The sequence below is a fragment of the Lissotriton helveticus genome, chromosome 12, assembly GCF_964261635.1.
Source record: "Lissotriton helveticus chromosome 12, aLisHel1.1, whole genome shotgun sequence".
NCBI lineage: Eukaryota > Metazoa > Chordata > Amphibia > Caudata > Salamandridae > Lissotriton > Lissotriton helveticus.
In genome coordinates this window covers 729,682,183-729,698,097 of record NC_136073.1, presented here as the reverse complement: position 1 = coordinate 729,698,097, position 15,915 = coordinate 729,682,183, and the positions used below count along the sequence as shown (strand labels likewise).

At 42.1% G+C, this 15,915-nt stretch overlaps 1 long non-coding RNA gene across 1 annotated transcript in view; it reads right to left on the bottom strand.

The window, feature by feature from the left end:
* The window catches only part of LOC144798388 (uncharacterized), a 558,332-nt gene that overhangs the window by 353,579 nt on the left and 188,838 nt on the right, over positions 1–15,915 (bottom strand). Inside the window, exon 2 of the long non-coding RNA XR_013603529.1 lies at positions 12,107–12,207. This is a non-coding gene — a long non-coding RNA (uncharacterized LOC144798388). The remainder of the gene's footprint in view (positions 1–12,106; positions 12,208–15,915) is intronic.

The window sequence follows — 15,915 nt, the reverse complement described above, 5'->3', positions numbered from 1 at the left end:
ACATATTTGTTACATCTATTTATACTACAGGTAAAAGGGTGGGAGGGTGTGGGGGGCCCCATGAAAACAGAGAGAACGTTTGATGGAACTTTGAAGAGAGGAATGAACAAGAGAGTGGAAGAGAGAGGGAGAAAAGAGAAAGAAATGGTTTAGGAGAGGTGCAGGAAAAGGGACAGACAGAGCCAAAGGATGGAAAGAAAGAAATTAGGAGTGATGGAGGTTGAGAGGGAATAGAAGAAGAACGGAGGCAGGGAATGCGGAAGAGATGGAACAAGAAATGAAGCATAGATGAAAGTGATGGAACATGTGGTGGTCTGGAGGAGACAGACACAAGCCCAAGAGTGAGGAAAGGTAATAAAGAGAATGGGAGAAAAAGAGGAAAAGGAAAGAAAATGGAAGTGGGAGAGAATTGAAAAGAGATTGATACAATGTCATGATGCCCTCTACATCAAAAGCTGCATGGCCCCTTCCTTTGATCTATGCCTAATACCATGGGATGAATTTTCCTGCAATACCATCCTCTTGTGTGATGTCATTTCCGACGATGTCATGATGTGCTTCAATGTTGTAGAAGCACACCAGAAAAGGGATAGGATTGATTGGGAGAAGGTTCATCGATAGGCCTCCAAATTGAATTGATTGATGGAGCAAGGTCTCGTGAAAAAGGAGACTTGCTCGGCGGCAATCTTCTCATGTAACCGCTAACCCCGTATTAAAACTTGTTTGTGGAAATAACATGCGTTTACACAACACTTTAGAATAAGACTGAAGCTTGCCTATGCGATTTACTAACCAGTAACTCAAAAGTGATGCTAAGATGGCCGCTAAGTGAAATTCTTTAGTGCGCATGCGTCTACTGCACCTACGTAGTGTGACGTATCTATGCTTGGAGGGAAACTTTCTGCACTTGCGTAGTGACTAACAAGATGGCCGCTTGAAACTCACATGCTTGCCACCTGCCTGCTGAAAAATTAATTCCAGCTATTTTACTAATGCTAATGCGGGAAGAATAATATTAAGTAAATGGGATTAGAGTAGAGGTTGGTGGTATACAGTGAAACATTTATTTTTGATTTTAACATTTGTCTTTTTGACTCTTTCAATAGTGCTTTTTATGGGCCTGCAGTTGTAAGCCACAGTCTATTCCCTCTTGTTCTGCTACGCATGCGTGATGCAACCTAGATGGAAGACGCCATGTTAACTTGAGCATCGGTCAAGGCTGAAAATTGTTACCTTCATGGGAACCGGAACAGCGGTCTACTGAAATGTCTGAGAACGACTGTTTTTTTTCTAAAATTGTGACAATTACATTGTGAATACGGGTGGGAATAAAGACTGATATATAAAACTTAAGGGGTGGGATTTTAAACGAAGATCTGAAAGAAAACATTAGAAAATAAGCATGGTGTGATGATCACCTCCCCTTGCCTGTCCAAACAGAGTTAGGAGTTTCATAAACTTGAAACATTAATGGGCGGTAGTAGCATACAGAAAGGTATAATTAAAGTAGCATTAGTTACTTAGTTAGTTCCAGAGACCGGGATGCTGTCGGAAGGTTTAGAGAAGTCCCAGACTGAGATGTTAAAGAAGAATCGCTTACTGAGCAAATTACTTTAAGCAAATTAAATTAGAAGAAGATCGCCGAAGAATCTCGAGGAGGAAGAGAGTGTCAGAGAGGGGTGCTACGCAATTGTCGGAGATAGAGGTCATCTGTGCTGTCCTGATTCCTGTCCTGAAGCCTTTGTTCGCCAGTCCTTTCCTGGGGGACCCTTTCCAATTCATAGGCCTGGGAGTTGGTTTTCACACCATACTTGGTAACTTTATTATATCTGTATTTGCGCTTATGTGCTTTTCTCTCTATCCTCTCCCTTTCATGCAGTGTCATTGCAGAGTATAAATGAATGTATCTTGATTGAGTTTTTGAGTCTTCTTTCCTGTGAGAGACGGAGTTTATTCTGTGCTGTGTAAGTGGTTCATATGAATTTTACTCTAAGAGAAAATTTTAAAAGACATCCCGACTCTGTGATCATTACCAATGTGTAAGTATATTGAAATTGTATGTCATTTCACCATCAACTAGTTCCAACTAATGGTCCATTGACCAGAGGAAAGAACTTTTGATCAGTGAAAGATTGGTTAGGGACTAGAGATAACTAATCTTGAGTATTATAAAAACATGACCCCAGCGGTTATTGCCAGTGTGTTGTGAATGAATGTATGGACCCAGGTGAGTATGTGGTGTTAGATTACCTGTTGCTGGTCACCCGCTGGATCAGATACATGGAACACTTCAGCTGCGACGGAAGAGTCAGCCAGCGAAGGGTATTTTCTTAACAGGAAAAGGAGGTGGCAGGAGATGCTTTTACCAGTTACGTGTCTATGGACGGCTCTCAGCACAACAAAGTGAGGCTATGACTTTCCAATGCCTTACAAAAGAGAGTAACTTTAATCACAGCAATAACAAGCATTGCAAAGCCAATAGGTCTCACCTATGCAAGAGCTATTGGCTTTGCCAATATGTTTTAACATTTTTGTACACCAGAGTGGATGTGGTCAGCATGGCTAAAGGTCAGTGGGGTAAAGGGGAGTGTTGTAAAGCGGAGTAGAGTGGAGTGTTATGGAGTGGTGTAGAGTGGCCTGGAGTGTGGTACAGTAGAGCTCAGTGGCGTGGAGAAGAATGAAGTGTATAGATGTGAAAGGCGTAGAGTGGAGTGCAGTATCAGAGTGTCGTAGAGTGGAGTGGTGTAGAGCAGAGTGGAGTGGCATAGAGGGAGTTGCATAACATGGAGTAGAGTGTTGTAGAGTAAGTCGAGTAGAGTGGAGTGGAGTAGTGTGTCATAGAACAGAGTGGAGTAAAGTGGCAACCAGTTGCATAGAGGGAGTTGCGTAGAGCATTGTAGAGTGGAGTAGTGTCATAGAATGGCATAGAGTGGAGCCGAATGCTGTAAAGTGGAGTGGCATAGAGTGGAGTAGAGTGTCTGTGGAGCAGAGTTTAATAGCATATAGTATCTTAGATTCTAGTATCGTGGAGTGAAGTAGAGTGTTGTAGAGTAGAATGTTGTATATTGGAGCAGAGCAGCCTACAGTGAAGTGGCATACATTTCAGTGGTGCAGAATATATTGGCATAGAATGCAGTGGCTTAGAGTGCATTGATTTTTAGCAAATTGGTGTAGAAGCCACTGGCGTAGAGTGCAGTGGGTTAGGATTCAGTGGCGTAGCATAGATTGCAGAGGCATAGAGTAGAGCAGAGTGGAGTAGAGTGGCAAAGAGTGCAGAGGCGTAGAGTCGATTGTTTCAGAGTGGAGTGGAGTGGCGTAGAGTGGAGTGGTGCAGGGTAGAGTGGAGTAGTAGAGTAGTGGCATAGAGTGTATTGGCGTAGAATGCAGTGTTGCAGAGTGGAGTGGTGTAGAGTGGAGTGGCCCAGACTGGTGTGGTGTAAAGTGCATTAGCAATGAGCGCAGTGGTGCATGGTAGAGTGGAGTAGAGTGCACTGGCATAGAGTAGAGTGGTGCAGAGTAGAGCAGAGAGGCATAGATTGAAGTGGCGTAGAATGCAGTGTCATAGAGTGCAGTGGTGTACAGTAGTACATTACATTGGCGTAGAGTACATTAGAGTGGCGTAGAGTGGTGCAGAGTAGAGTGAAGTGGTGCAGAGTAGAGTGGCACAGAGAAGAGTGGCGTAGATTGTATTGGTGTAGAGTGGTGCAGAGTAAAGTGACAGAGTGCAATGGTGTAGAGTGGCGTAGTGTGCAGTGAAGTAGAGTATAGTGGCATACAGTGTGGTGGTGCAGAGTAGATTGGCATAGAGTGCATTGACGTAAAGTGTATTGGTTTTGAGTAAAGTGGTATAGAAAGCATTGGTGTAGCGTGATTGCAGCAGTGTAGAATAGAGTGGCGAAGTGTGGAGTAGCGCACAGTGGAATAGAGTGGCATAGATTGCAGTGTCGTAGAGTAGCTTGTTTCAGTGTAGAGTGAAGTGGTGTAGAGAGCAGTGGTATAAAGTATAGTGTCATAGAGTGCAATGATGCAGAGTAGACAAGAGTGGCTTAGAGTGAATTGGCGTAGAGTACAGAGGCGTGGAATGATGCAGAATAGCGTGCCAGAAGTACAGTGGCAGAGAAAGCAGTGCTGAAGAGCAGAGTGGTGTAGAGTGCATTGGCATAGACTGCAACAGTGTAGGGCAACGCTGCGTGCAGTGTCATAGAGTGCAGTGGCATAGATTAGAATGTTGTTGAGTATAGTGGTGTAAAGTGCAGTGGTGCAAAGTAGTTGCTGTAGGTACATTGGTATAGGGTGCAATGGTTTTGAGTAAAGTGGTGTAGAATGAATTGGCTTAGAGTGCAATGGTATAGAGTAGAGTGATTTAGCGTACACTGTAGTGGTGTGCAGTAGAGTGGTGCGGGTGGAGTGGCATAGAATGCCTTGGCATAGAGTAGATTGTTTCAGAGTAGACTCAAGTGGAGTGGAGTGGTGCAGGGAAGAGTAGAGGGGCGTAGAGTAGAGTGGCACAGCATTGATTGCAGAGGCCTAGAATGGAGTAGAGTGATGTAAAGTGCAGTGGCATGGAGTGCAGTGGCGTAGAGTAGATTGTTTCAGAGTAGAGTGAAATGGCGTAGAGTGGAGAGGTGCAGGGTACAGTGGAGTAGTTTAGAGTATTGGCATATATTGCATTGACGTAGAGTGCAGTGTTGCAGAAGGGAGTGGCATAGAGTTGAGTGGTGCCGATTGGAGTAGACTAGATTGGAGTGGTATAGAATGCACTGGTGAAGAGTGCAGTGGTGCATAGTAGAGTGAACTAGAGTGCACTGGCATAGAGTAGAGTGGTCCATAAGACAAGAGAGGTGTGGAGTGAAGTAGTTTGAGTGCCATTGTCACAGTGTAGTGGTGCACAGTAGATTAGAGTGGCGTAGCCTGCAGTAGAGTAGCGCAGAGTGGTGCAAAGTAGAGGGTAGTTGCGCAGAGTAGAGTGGCATGGAGTAGAGTGACATAAAGTTTAGGGCAGAGAATGTAGTCCTGCAGAGTATAGTGTCGTAGAGTGCAATGGTGTGAACTAGATTGGTGAAGAGTTCATTGGTGTAGAATGCAGTGGCATACCGGGGTGCTGAGTAAAGTAACTTAGAATGGCATAGAGTGCGGTGGCATAGAGTAGATTATAGACGCATACAGTGCTATGGTGCAGAGTAGATTGGCATAGAGAGCAGTGGCCCACAGTTTATTGGTTTTGAGTAAAGTGATGCAGAGTGCAGTTAAATAGAGTGCAGTGTCGAGGTGTGGAGTGGCATAGAGTGGAGTGGCGCAGAGTGGAATAGAGTGGAGTAGACTGCAGTGGCATAGAACAGAGTTTTTCAGATTAGAGTGAAGTGGCATAAAATGCAGGGGTATAGAGTAGAGTGTTGCAGAGTGCACTGGTGCAGAGTAGATTGGAATGGCTTAGAGTGGATTGGCGTAGAGTGCAGTGGTATAGAGTGGAGCCATGCAGAGTTCAGTAGCATAGAGTTCAGTGGGGTAGAGTGGTATAAAGTGGAGTTCAGTGGCGTGAAGTGGCATAAAGAAGAGTGGCAGAGAGTGCAGTGTTGCAGAGTATACTGTCATAGAGTGCAGCGGTGTATAGTAGAGTGGCGTAGAGTGCATTGGCTTAGAGTGCAGTGGCACAGAGTAGAGTGGCATAGAATGCAGTGGTGCAGAGTACAGTGGCATAGAGTACAGTTGTGTAGAGTAGAAAAGAGTGGCGAAAGTGCAGTGACGCAAAGTAGAATAGAGTGGCATAGAGTGCAGTGATAGAGTACAATGGCGTACAGTGCAATGGTGCAGAGTCCAGTGCCATGGAGTAGATTGCTCCAGAGTAGAGTGCAGTGGTGCACAGTAGAATAGAGTGGCATAGAGGGGTTTGGCATAGCATGCACTGGCACAGTCTGGAGTGGTACAGAGTAGAGTGCATTGGCATAGAGTGCAGTGCTGCAGAGTAGGGTAGCGTGGAGTGGCATAGACTAGAGTAGAGTGCAGCGACAAAGAGTGCAGTGGTGCATAATAAAGTAGTGTGGGGTAGAGTACACTGGCATAGAGTAGAGTGGAGTAGTCTAGAGTAGAAGGGCGTAGAGCAGAGTGGTGCAGAGAATAGTGCAGTTACACAGTATGGAGTGGTGCAGAGTAGAGTGGAGTCAGGTATCGTTGAATATGCATGGTATGGTAGCGTACTGTCATTACAGGCAACCCAGCTTCAATTGAAGTGACCATTACATTTGCACTCACATACAGTTTTACTGATAGAAGTATACGACACACAAACGATGTGTGGAAATGTCATCACCCAATGTATTGATTTGATTATCAGCACAGTTCATTTACAGACATTTAAATGTTGTTGTGTACTAGAAAAAGAAATAACATTGTACAGCCTTCCTCAAGCTGAAACCCATTAGCCAACATGATTGTCACATAAATTCTCTCACTTCGAAGTCAGAGAAAGACAAATAAACATCAAGCTCAATGGAAGACTCAGCCTTACATTTGACCCTTGTCTTTGAATGCACAGCAAATGTGACAAGATAAGAACCTGATTTAAGGGCCTGTTTACAGAAAGCGAGTTAGTTTTAAGAATACAGTAAACAAGGTTTGGGCAACGGGAGGAACGAACTTGAGCTGGCAAATAAAGTCAGAAAATAGAAAGTCTGAAATGTGTGTTGCAAACCACAAAGCCAGTAAGCAATGGGTGTAATGCATTCATAGGTCAACTTTATGAATTTCCCCAAGAAGCATTTAGCAAACCAGACAGTTGTGCTGTCTGGTAGGCAGCAACTCAAAAAGGGCAAATTAAGCATGAAGAAGCTTAATTTAAGAGGCTATGCTTGTAACTTCATCATAGAAGTCTTAAAGAGCTGTATCATCAATGGTATATAGGTGCTCTTAGACTGGAATGTCCAATAAAAGATTTCCTATTTTGGCACCCTTACCCCATTTCGACAGACGATGACTAGGGAAGATGAATTATTTATTTAATTTCCCCTTGTCATCGTCCATTGAAATTCCCCCCCACCGGACCGCACCGCTCTTACCTGCACCGGCCGCGGCTGCTTGCAATACTGAAATAACGTGGGCCCGATTGCCACATTTTTGATACAGTGATACCATAAGACTCTGAATTGCAAACTCGTGGAAAAAGCACAGAAATGTGCTTACTGAGCATTTAACAATGTTATTTGCTTACTGACCTTTTCTAAATGAGTGCCTTGGGGATGTCAATTTGATATTTGATCCATATACCCTTTTCTTTAAGGTCAACACCTAGTCAGCCTTTAAACTTAAAATGCCTTAGGTGACAGCCATTCAAGACGTTAAGCCTGCAACAGATAACCTTTGCTATGATCAATGTTACACTTGACACCTAAAATACCTTTTTTCAATGGGAATCCCTCTCGCTCACTGATGTTAACTAATAATATTGGCTTTTACTTCACAACAACACTTGCTGTGACAGTCTTTCTGATCAGTAGCACCACAAAAGAAACAAGCCCATGGAAACCCAGCATTTTATGGTTTTCTAAAGCATGTCATTTAATTAATGTATTATTTTACAAACAAATGCAATATTAAATAAAGGCACAAATATAATAAAATAAAGGAGTGTCACTAAATCATAGGCACACAAGACCTGGCACTGAAGTGCGATCTTTTAAGGCAGATGTGCAGGGCTCGAGTCGGGGATACACGCGGGTGGACGGCGTCCCCCCACTCTTTTCACAGGGTGGACGCCGTCCCCCCTGCCAAGAAGCTGGGCCCCACAGAAATAAACTGAATGTGTCCCGGTGTAATTTTCAGACACTGGGACACGCTCAGCAGGTGACGTCATGAGGTCATTTGCAGATTGTCAGTCCCCCCACTTCTTTTTATAGGACTTGTGCCCTGCAGATGTGTACAAGTGATTGGGCAAAAAGTTGTCACCCAAAGCGCAAGACTGCCAATGGATAGAGTGGGCTGACCCAAGGCACATGCTGTATGCTGTGGTGGGCAGAAGTAATATGTGATACTTCAAAGAACAATGGTAGAAAAGGGCTTAGGCAAAATGTCCCTCGTATATGTAAATATATTTGCCATTATTTAATGATTTTTTGGGAAAACAGGAGAATGACGAGGCAAGAGGGCTATCTCATAACCAGAAGTATAAAGATGTTAGTATTGCCAAAATCGGTTGAATTCTAAGTTAGATGAGAATGATTTCACTTTATACATGCAGTATTTTAAGTATGAACAGGATCTCGATGAATTTCTTTTTTTAAATAAAAGATAACACTATTGACTGTGGCCTTGTTTCCTTTGATCGGACTGAAACAGAGGCTTGGGGAGAATAGTAACATCTGCTTTAGAGTTTTTCCCAGGTACATATAACATATATACAGGGGGCTTCATTTATGAGGCCCTGCGTCACTTTTACGCCGTTGGAGCGTCACTTTTTGTGACCCACCAGCAGTGTAAAAAATGTGCCTTGTGGCACCATATTTACAAAGTGACACATCTAGGTAGATGCGACACTTTGTAAACCCCTGCGCTACATTATACCTACGCCAGGTATAATGTATGCAGGGGGGGGGCATTCTGACGCAAGAAAGGGTCATAGAAGTGACGCAGTGAAATCTATAAGATTTCACTGCGCAACTTCTAGGACACAAATGCATCAATTTCTCACGCCTGCCTCACAGCAGGCGTAAGACTGACGCAGGCCCTTTCACATGGGGCTTGCCCCATGTGAAAGGACACATTGCTGGAGTTGCGTCACTTTTGTGACACATTCCAGCAATGCGTCACTTTTGCGCCATACAGATACGTCAGAAATACTGACGTTTCTGTAACTCCTTGCGCCATGATGCGTCATACTGTAAATATAACGCATCATTGGTGTCGCAAGGAGGGCGCAGTGAAAAGTGACGCATCGCTGTTTTCACGCAGCGATGCGTCACTTTTCATAAATGAGGCCCAGGGTGAGGGAGTGTGTGGTTACTAAAGATAATGACTGTTTGTAAATTATGGTAACCTATACTTCTATTCTGGAGACATCATTAATGAAACCACTTGAATAAAAGACCTTTTCATTCTTCTTCTTCTTCTTATATCACTTTGTAGTATAATTTATCTACAAATATTCATAACATTGTGGTGGATGCCAACACATGTACATAGGCCAGAAAACTTAAACTAGACTTATTAGCAATAGAGCTCGCTCAATCGGTCATGCTCCTCCCTCATTCCAGGGGCCATATTTTGGATCCTATTTTCACATATATCTCGGCTATGAGGGTGGATACTCCTATGCCAGTTCCATGGTCAGATCATTTGCTGGTTCAGTCTTCTATCCCCAGAACAGAAGTGCCCAAACCCAAATGAGCTCAAGAGAAATCCACCAGACAATGGTCCACATTGAATATCATGAGTTGGGAAGCAGCCCTGGATAATGAATTTCGCCCCTAGGTTAGATGGGGACGCCTTTGCCTCCTATTCGACCTACAAGGAATGGATCGACTTGGCGCTAGAGACGCTAATCTCTAGCAAAGCTCGTAAACTTCCCCAAGCTAGAACTAGTGCCAAATGGTTCTCACCAGAGATAAGGGAGCTAAAGAAAGAATGCAAAAGATATGAAAAAAATGGATATGACATAAGGAAATTTAGAAGAAAGCTTTAAAAAAAAGTATCAGTATCAGTCAGTCCTCACAGCCTTCCAAAGAATATTTCAATTCCTTTTGAAAGCCCAATATTGCAGGTGCGCCCCCCTCCCTTCCAAGGAAAGGAGTGGTGTGAGCGGCTGGACAGTTACTTTCAGGGAAAGGTCAGACTTATTTATGGTTTCTTGTCGGGAGCATCATACCCAAACAACAAAGCCAAAGACAGTGCTACAGTCGAAAAGCCTGAGGCGGAGCTCTCAATATTTCCAAAATTGAGTTAGAATGATATTCTGACGGTAGCGAATATAGTGAAGTCTGGCTCACCCTTGGACCTACCACCTATCAATACCCTGTTGAAAGGGGGAGAGGCCATTATATCTGCTCTAATGGTCATCTACAATTTATCCTTGGGGAGAGGATGTGTTCCTGATACATTGAAACACGCGACTATTCGCCCATTGCTGAAGAAACCTTCTTTGGACCCTGACCTAGCGGAGAACTATAGACCTATTCCGCTACGTCTAAGGGTCAGTAAAATTTGGGAAAAACTGATAAATGGTTTTCTTACTGAATATTAACAACTTACTATGCCAGACTCAAACTGGTTTTTGATCTGGTTGCAGCACAGAGACAGTTCTCTTATTGGCCACAGAGGACCTTAAAAAGACACTGGACCAGGGTGGGTCAGCTGCGCTCATTCTTCTTGATTTGAGCTCAGCTTTCGACGCAATCTAGTATTTAATCCTACACCACAGACTCGAAGAAATTCGAATCACAGGAATGGCACAAACATGGCTAACCTCATTTCTAGCTTATAAGAGCTTTCAAGTCAGCGAAGGGTCTTTCTTTTCAGAGACACACCAGCTGGAATGTGGAGTGCTGCAGGGCTCTTCTCTGAGCCCTACGCTCTTTAATGTGTACGTTCGCCCTCTATAAGGCATCATTTGTGCTTTAGGTTTTACCATGGTGTCATACACGCATGAAACTCAGATTGTTGTCTCCCTGTCACCAAACTCTGACTCAGCATTTGAAAGACTTACTACCAGTCTGGAACAGGTGACCAATTGGATGGTGACGGGGGTGAACAGAGATAAAGGTGATTGGAAACAACCTCTTGCTTTGGGATCAATTCCTCTGGCCTCTGTGTCTGGGGGAATGCCCCCACAAACCAGAAGTAAAGAGTCTCAGAGTCATATTGGATAAAGATCGAACCATGGTCTCTCTGGCAAAGAAAGTTGCAGGTGCCTGCTTTGGCCTCTTAAGATCTCTTAGCAAGACGCTCAAATGGTTCCCTATGGAATGTTGGAAGTCAGTGGTTCAAGACCGTGTACTCTCCTGTCTTGATTACGGCAACTCTCTCGATCAAGGCAGCCCCACATATGTCATCAATAAACTGCAGGTCACCCAAAATGCCACAAAATGCTACTAATTGGTTTACCAAACTCCATTGGCTACCTATAAACAAAAGGATAGAATTAAAACCTTATGCATCGCCTGCCATACAGGATAAGACATTTGCCTGACCCACATATCCTTCTGCGCCATATTACTATACAGCACCCCCACAGAGCTGAGATCAAACGACCTCTACCTTCTTGACGTTCCCAGGATCAAAAGAGCAAAAGGCAGGGTCGCTCATTTGCATATTTGGTCTCCAAGGTCTGGAACTCCCTTCTCACTCATCTTAGATAAAATACAAACCTGTGAAGTTTTAGGAAGCAACTGAAAACTCACCACTTCATTTAAAATAGTATATTTTCTAACTTGTCCTGTCAGCACTGGGAAGCCCGTTTGTAGACAGCCACGCTCTCTATAAGAACTCATTATTAATAATAATATTAACGCTGTCAACACGTTTCGCCCATCTAGTATGGAACCTTTGCCTAGGATTGCGAACTTGTATAATCAGCATTCTTTGTTGTCCTATATGTTCATTCAATGACTGTGCAGAACCACTATTGCCTATCACACCTATTTTGGATAGTTTTGTACCTTACCATAATGGAGCGATGACCTTGGTTTGGGATACATTTTATGTTCACTCAACAAGTGTGCACATTTACTGTGTAAAACATGCTGTAATAACAAGTGGAGCTTTATATTGAAAGCTATACTATGCTTGGTGGGTTGCACAATGTTTGGAAAAGTTGGCAAACTTTGCACTTTCAAACATTGTGAAGTTAGCTGAGTTTCCACCCATTGCCACTTTGCAGGAGAATTCTTGCCAAAAAGGTATTTTTTTAAGCAAACAAATTTATTTTGGTAGTACAATTCTCCCTTTTATCTTTACAACCATACAATCTCTCTGAAGCTCACAAACAATACAAAGGTTTTAAAAGATAGAGAGCTAAAAAGCTTAACAACTCTGCACGCTCATTGACCAGAAAACGTTGTCAGTATTCACAATGCAATCACAATACAATACAATAATGCACTGAAAAACCAGCTGAACGAACCTGCACATTGAGATGCTGTTCAATGGTAAACGTGTTCTTTGGTCACATTCACTGGAAAAGACGTGGGAGTTTGCAGAATGATAATGTGATGAAAAGATGCCCTGTAAGTGTAAAGCAAGGTGTTACGCATGTCCCCTCCAAACATACATAAGTAGCAATTATAGCATTTGTGGGAATCAAGGGACCTACCCGAAACAATTACTGAGCACATTCGCAAACTCCTAGTTTCCAGTGATTGGCTTTTTATGTTAAAAATCATTATACTTGAGTCAACGGAAGTAAGGAAAACCATAACTCTCAGAAACAAGCATTAGCAAAGCCAATAGATCATGCCTATGCGAGAGCTATTGGCTTTGACAATGTGTTTTCGTCATGTAGTGCACCAGTGTAGCTGCTGTTCAGCATTACTAAAAGTTATTGGCATAGTGGAGAGTGGTGTAGAGTGGAGTAGAGTGTCGCAGAGTGGAGTGGTATAGGGTGGAATAGAGTGTCTTGGAGTAGCATATAGTGGAGTGGTATAGAGTAAAGTCGAGTGTTGTGGTGTGTCATAGAGTAGAGTAGAGTGACATAGAGTGGAATGCATAGAGTGGTATGGAGTGTCATGGGGTGGAGTAAAGTTTCGTAGAGTGAAGTAAAGTGTCTTGGAGTGGCGTTGAGTTGAATAGAGTGAGTGGAGTGGCATAGAGTGGAAAAGGGTGGCATAGCGTGGAGTGGAGTAGAGTGCAGTAGCATGGAGTGAAGTGGAGTGGTGTAGAGTGAAGTGTCGTAGAGTACAACAGACACAAGTATAGTGTCGTGGAGTGGTGTGTAGTAGTGGAGTGGAGTAGACTGGGGTAGAGTGGAGTAGCACAGAGCGGTGTAGAGTGTCATAGAGTGGAGTGGCGTGGAGTAGCGTAGAGCGGAGTGGTGTAAAGTGGTGTGACATTGATTAGAGTAGAGTGGGGTGGCATAGAGTACAGTGTCAGAGTGGAATGACGTAGCGTGAAGTACAGTGCCATGGAGTATTGTAGAGTGGAGTGCTGTAGAGGTGAGTGTCATAGAATATACTGGACTAGACTGTTGTAGAGTGGTGAAAAGGGGCGTTGAGTAGCAAAGAGTAGAGTGGCATAGAGTGGACTACAGTGTCATAGAGTGGAGTGGCATAGAGTGGAGAAAAGTGGAGCGGCATAGAGTGGAGTGGCGTAGAGTGGAGTAGAGTAGAGTAAAGTGGAGTAAAGGGCCTAGAGTGGAGTAAAGCTGCATGGAGTGTTATGTAGTGGCATGGAGTAGCGTATTGTATAGTGGAATGGAGTGCAGTGGAGTAGCATAGAGTGGAGTAATGGAGTAGAGTGCCTTAAGAGTGGAGTTGTGCAGAGTAGAGTAGAGAGTTGTGGAATGAAGTAGCATAGAGTGCAGTAGAGTTTTGTATAGTGGAGGGACATAGAGTGGCATAAAGTGGTGTAGAGTAAAGTAAAGTGGCATTGATTGCTCTGTGGGCCTTTCATGTTATGGTATGGTATGGCTTGTCGTGTTATGGACGGACATGAGCTGTGCATGTCCCTCAGTTCCACAGAGGAGAAGAGGGACTTCCAAGCTCCCCCCATCCTTAGATTTGACAGTAGGGGCTGATTGGGCATGTGGATTAGATGAGAAACTATGATTTGGTGATTTGCGAGATTCTGCAACAGTTGATCCTATAGGACAGGCTATTTCAAGTTTAGGACTAACTTTGTGGGTTTGAAGAATCGTTTTGCTTTATAATGGTGAATGAAGGGATATTAGTGTGTAGGTTGATTTTTTGAGAAGGGGTGAGCAGCTGATAAAGACTGCTTGGGTTCTTGAGAATACATTGCTGACATGTTTTGAAGTACTTTGATAAGACCGGGACTATGTGGAGTACTGGAAGGGGGTTTGGGGGAAATGAAAGCGCTGCTAGTGGGAATCTGGAGTAGCAGCTAAGTGGTTTAGACAGGATTGTTTAGGTTAATGGATGGCTGTGCATTGTTTAAACTATGAAGACAGCGAAGGGGCTATACAGGTGTACCTCTGCAGTCACTGGCTCACAGTACATGGGTTGGATGTAGGTTAAATGTGGTCTTGGGCATTTTGTGCAACATTCGTGATTTAGGTCTAAAGCAGAAATCACATAATGAGATTTCCTTACATTGCATGTCACAAAGGGAATTTAAAGTTGTTCAATATAGAAGATCTCCTAAGAAAGAAGGGCAGTTAGACTCGGTGTGCAGAAGGTACACTCACCGACTTGGAGGACATTCTCCATGCAGCCGTTGCCCAGTAGGAGCATTCCTTGGCAGAATAGCAATCCGACCCACTGGTGGACGAATGTCTGACAAAATATCGACAGACAAAAGTCGACCTACAAAATTATCGACACAGAAATATCGAAGACAAAAATATTGAAGTCCTATCTACATAAAGGTAAGTACAAAAATATTGAAAAAAAATATTGTCAAAAATATCGATGTTAAAAATATCATTTTTTAAAATGTTGTAACAATAGTGTAAAAATAAGTAAATAATACATATAATTAAAAAAATAGATATAAATATTAAAACATTAAAAAAATAATAACTAATACATATAATGTTAAAATTAAGTAAACATCTACATATAAATTAATATAAAGACTCACTCCACATATTTAAAATTAGGGAAAGCGTTGGATAGTGTCAGGGTAAAAGTTACTATTCCCACTCCAGAGAGTGCAACAGTAAGGAAAGCGTTGGATAGCGTAGGGGTAAAAATTACTATTCCAACTCCAGAGAGTGCAACAGTAGGGAAAGCATTGGATAGCGTAGGGGTAAAAATTACTATTCCAACTCCAGTGAGTGCAACAGTAGGGAAAGTGTTGGATAGCGTAGGGGTTAACATTACTATTCCCACTCCAGTGAGTGCAACAGTAGGGAAAGAGTTGGATAGCGTAGGGGTAAAAATTACTATTCTCACTCCAGTGAGTGCAACAGTAGGGAAAGTGTTGGATAGCGTAAGGATAAAAATTACTGTTCCCACTCCAGTGAGTGCAACAGTAGGGAAAGTGTTGGATAGCGGAGGGGTTAAAATTAATATTCCCACTCCAGGGAGTGCAACAGTAGGGAAAGTGTTGGATAGTGGAGGGGTAAAAATTACTATTCTCACTCCAGTGAGTGCAACAGTAGGGAAAGTGTTGGATAGCGTAGGAGTTAAATTAACATACTTATCAATTAAATATTTTTTATAAAATAAATAACATTAATATTTATTTAACAAAAAAAGTATTAATAAATACCTATTAAATTCAATTAATATTTACTTAAATAACATTGAATTACTTCCCACCCTATTCCCCTATAAACACACAACGTGCTACACATAAAAAAGAACTCAATTAATTTAATTATCAATTAATCAATTAATAAAAATAATTACCAATTAATAATTAATTAACAATAATTTAATCAGCAATAACAACAAAAAAATTATTATAAATTAATTATAATTAATAGCATTTAAAAGTAACCAACTAATAAAAAGTAATTACCAATTAATTAATTAACAATACATTAATTATCAATAACAATAAATAAAAAGATATTAATTGATTAATTATATTAAAATTATTTCCCACCCTATTCCCCTATACACCCACAACCCGCTACACATTAAAAATAACATAATTAATTTAATTATCAATTAATCAATTAATACAAAATAAGTACCAATTAATTAATTTACAATAAATTAATTAGCAATAACAATAACTAAACATTAATATACATTTATTATAATTAATATACCTATAAATTAACCAATTAATAAAAACTAATTACCA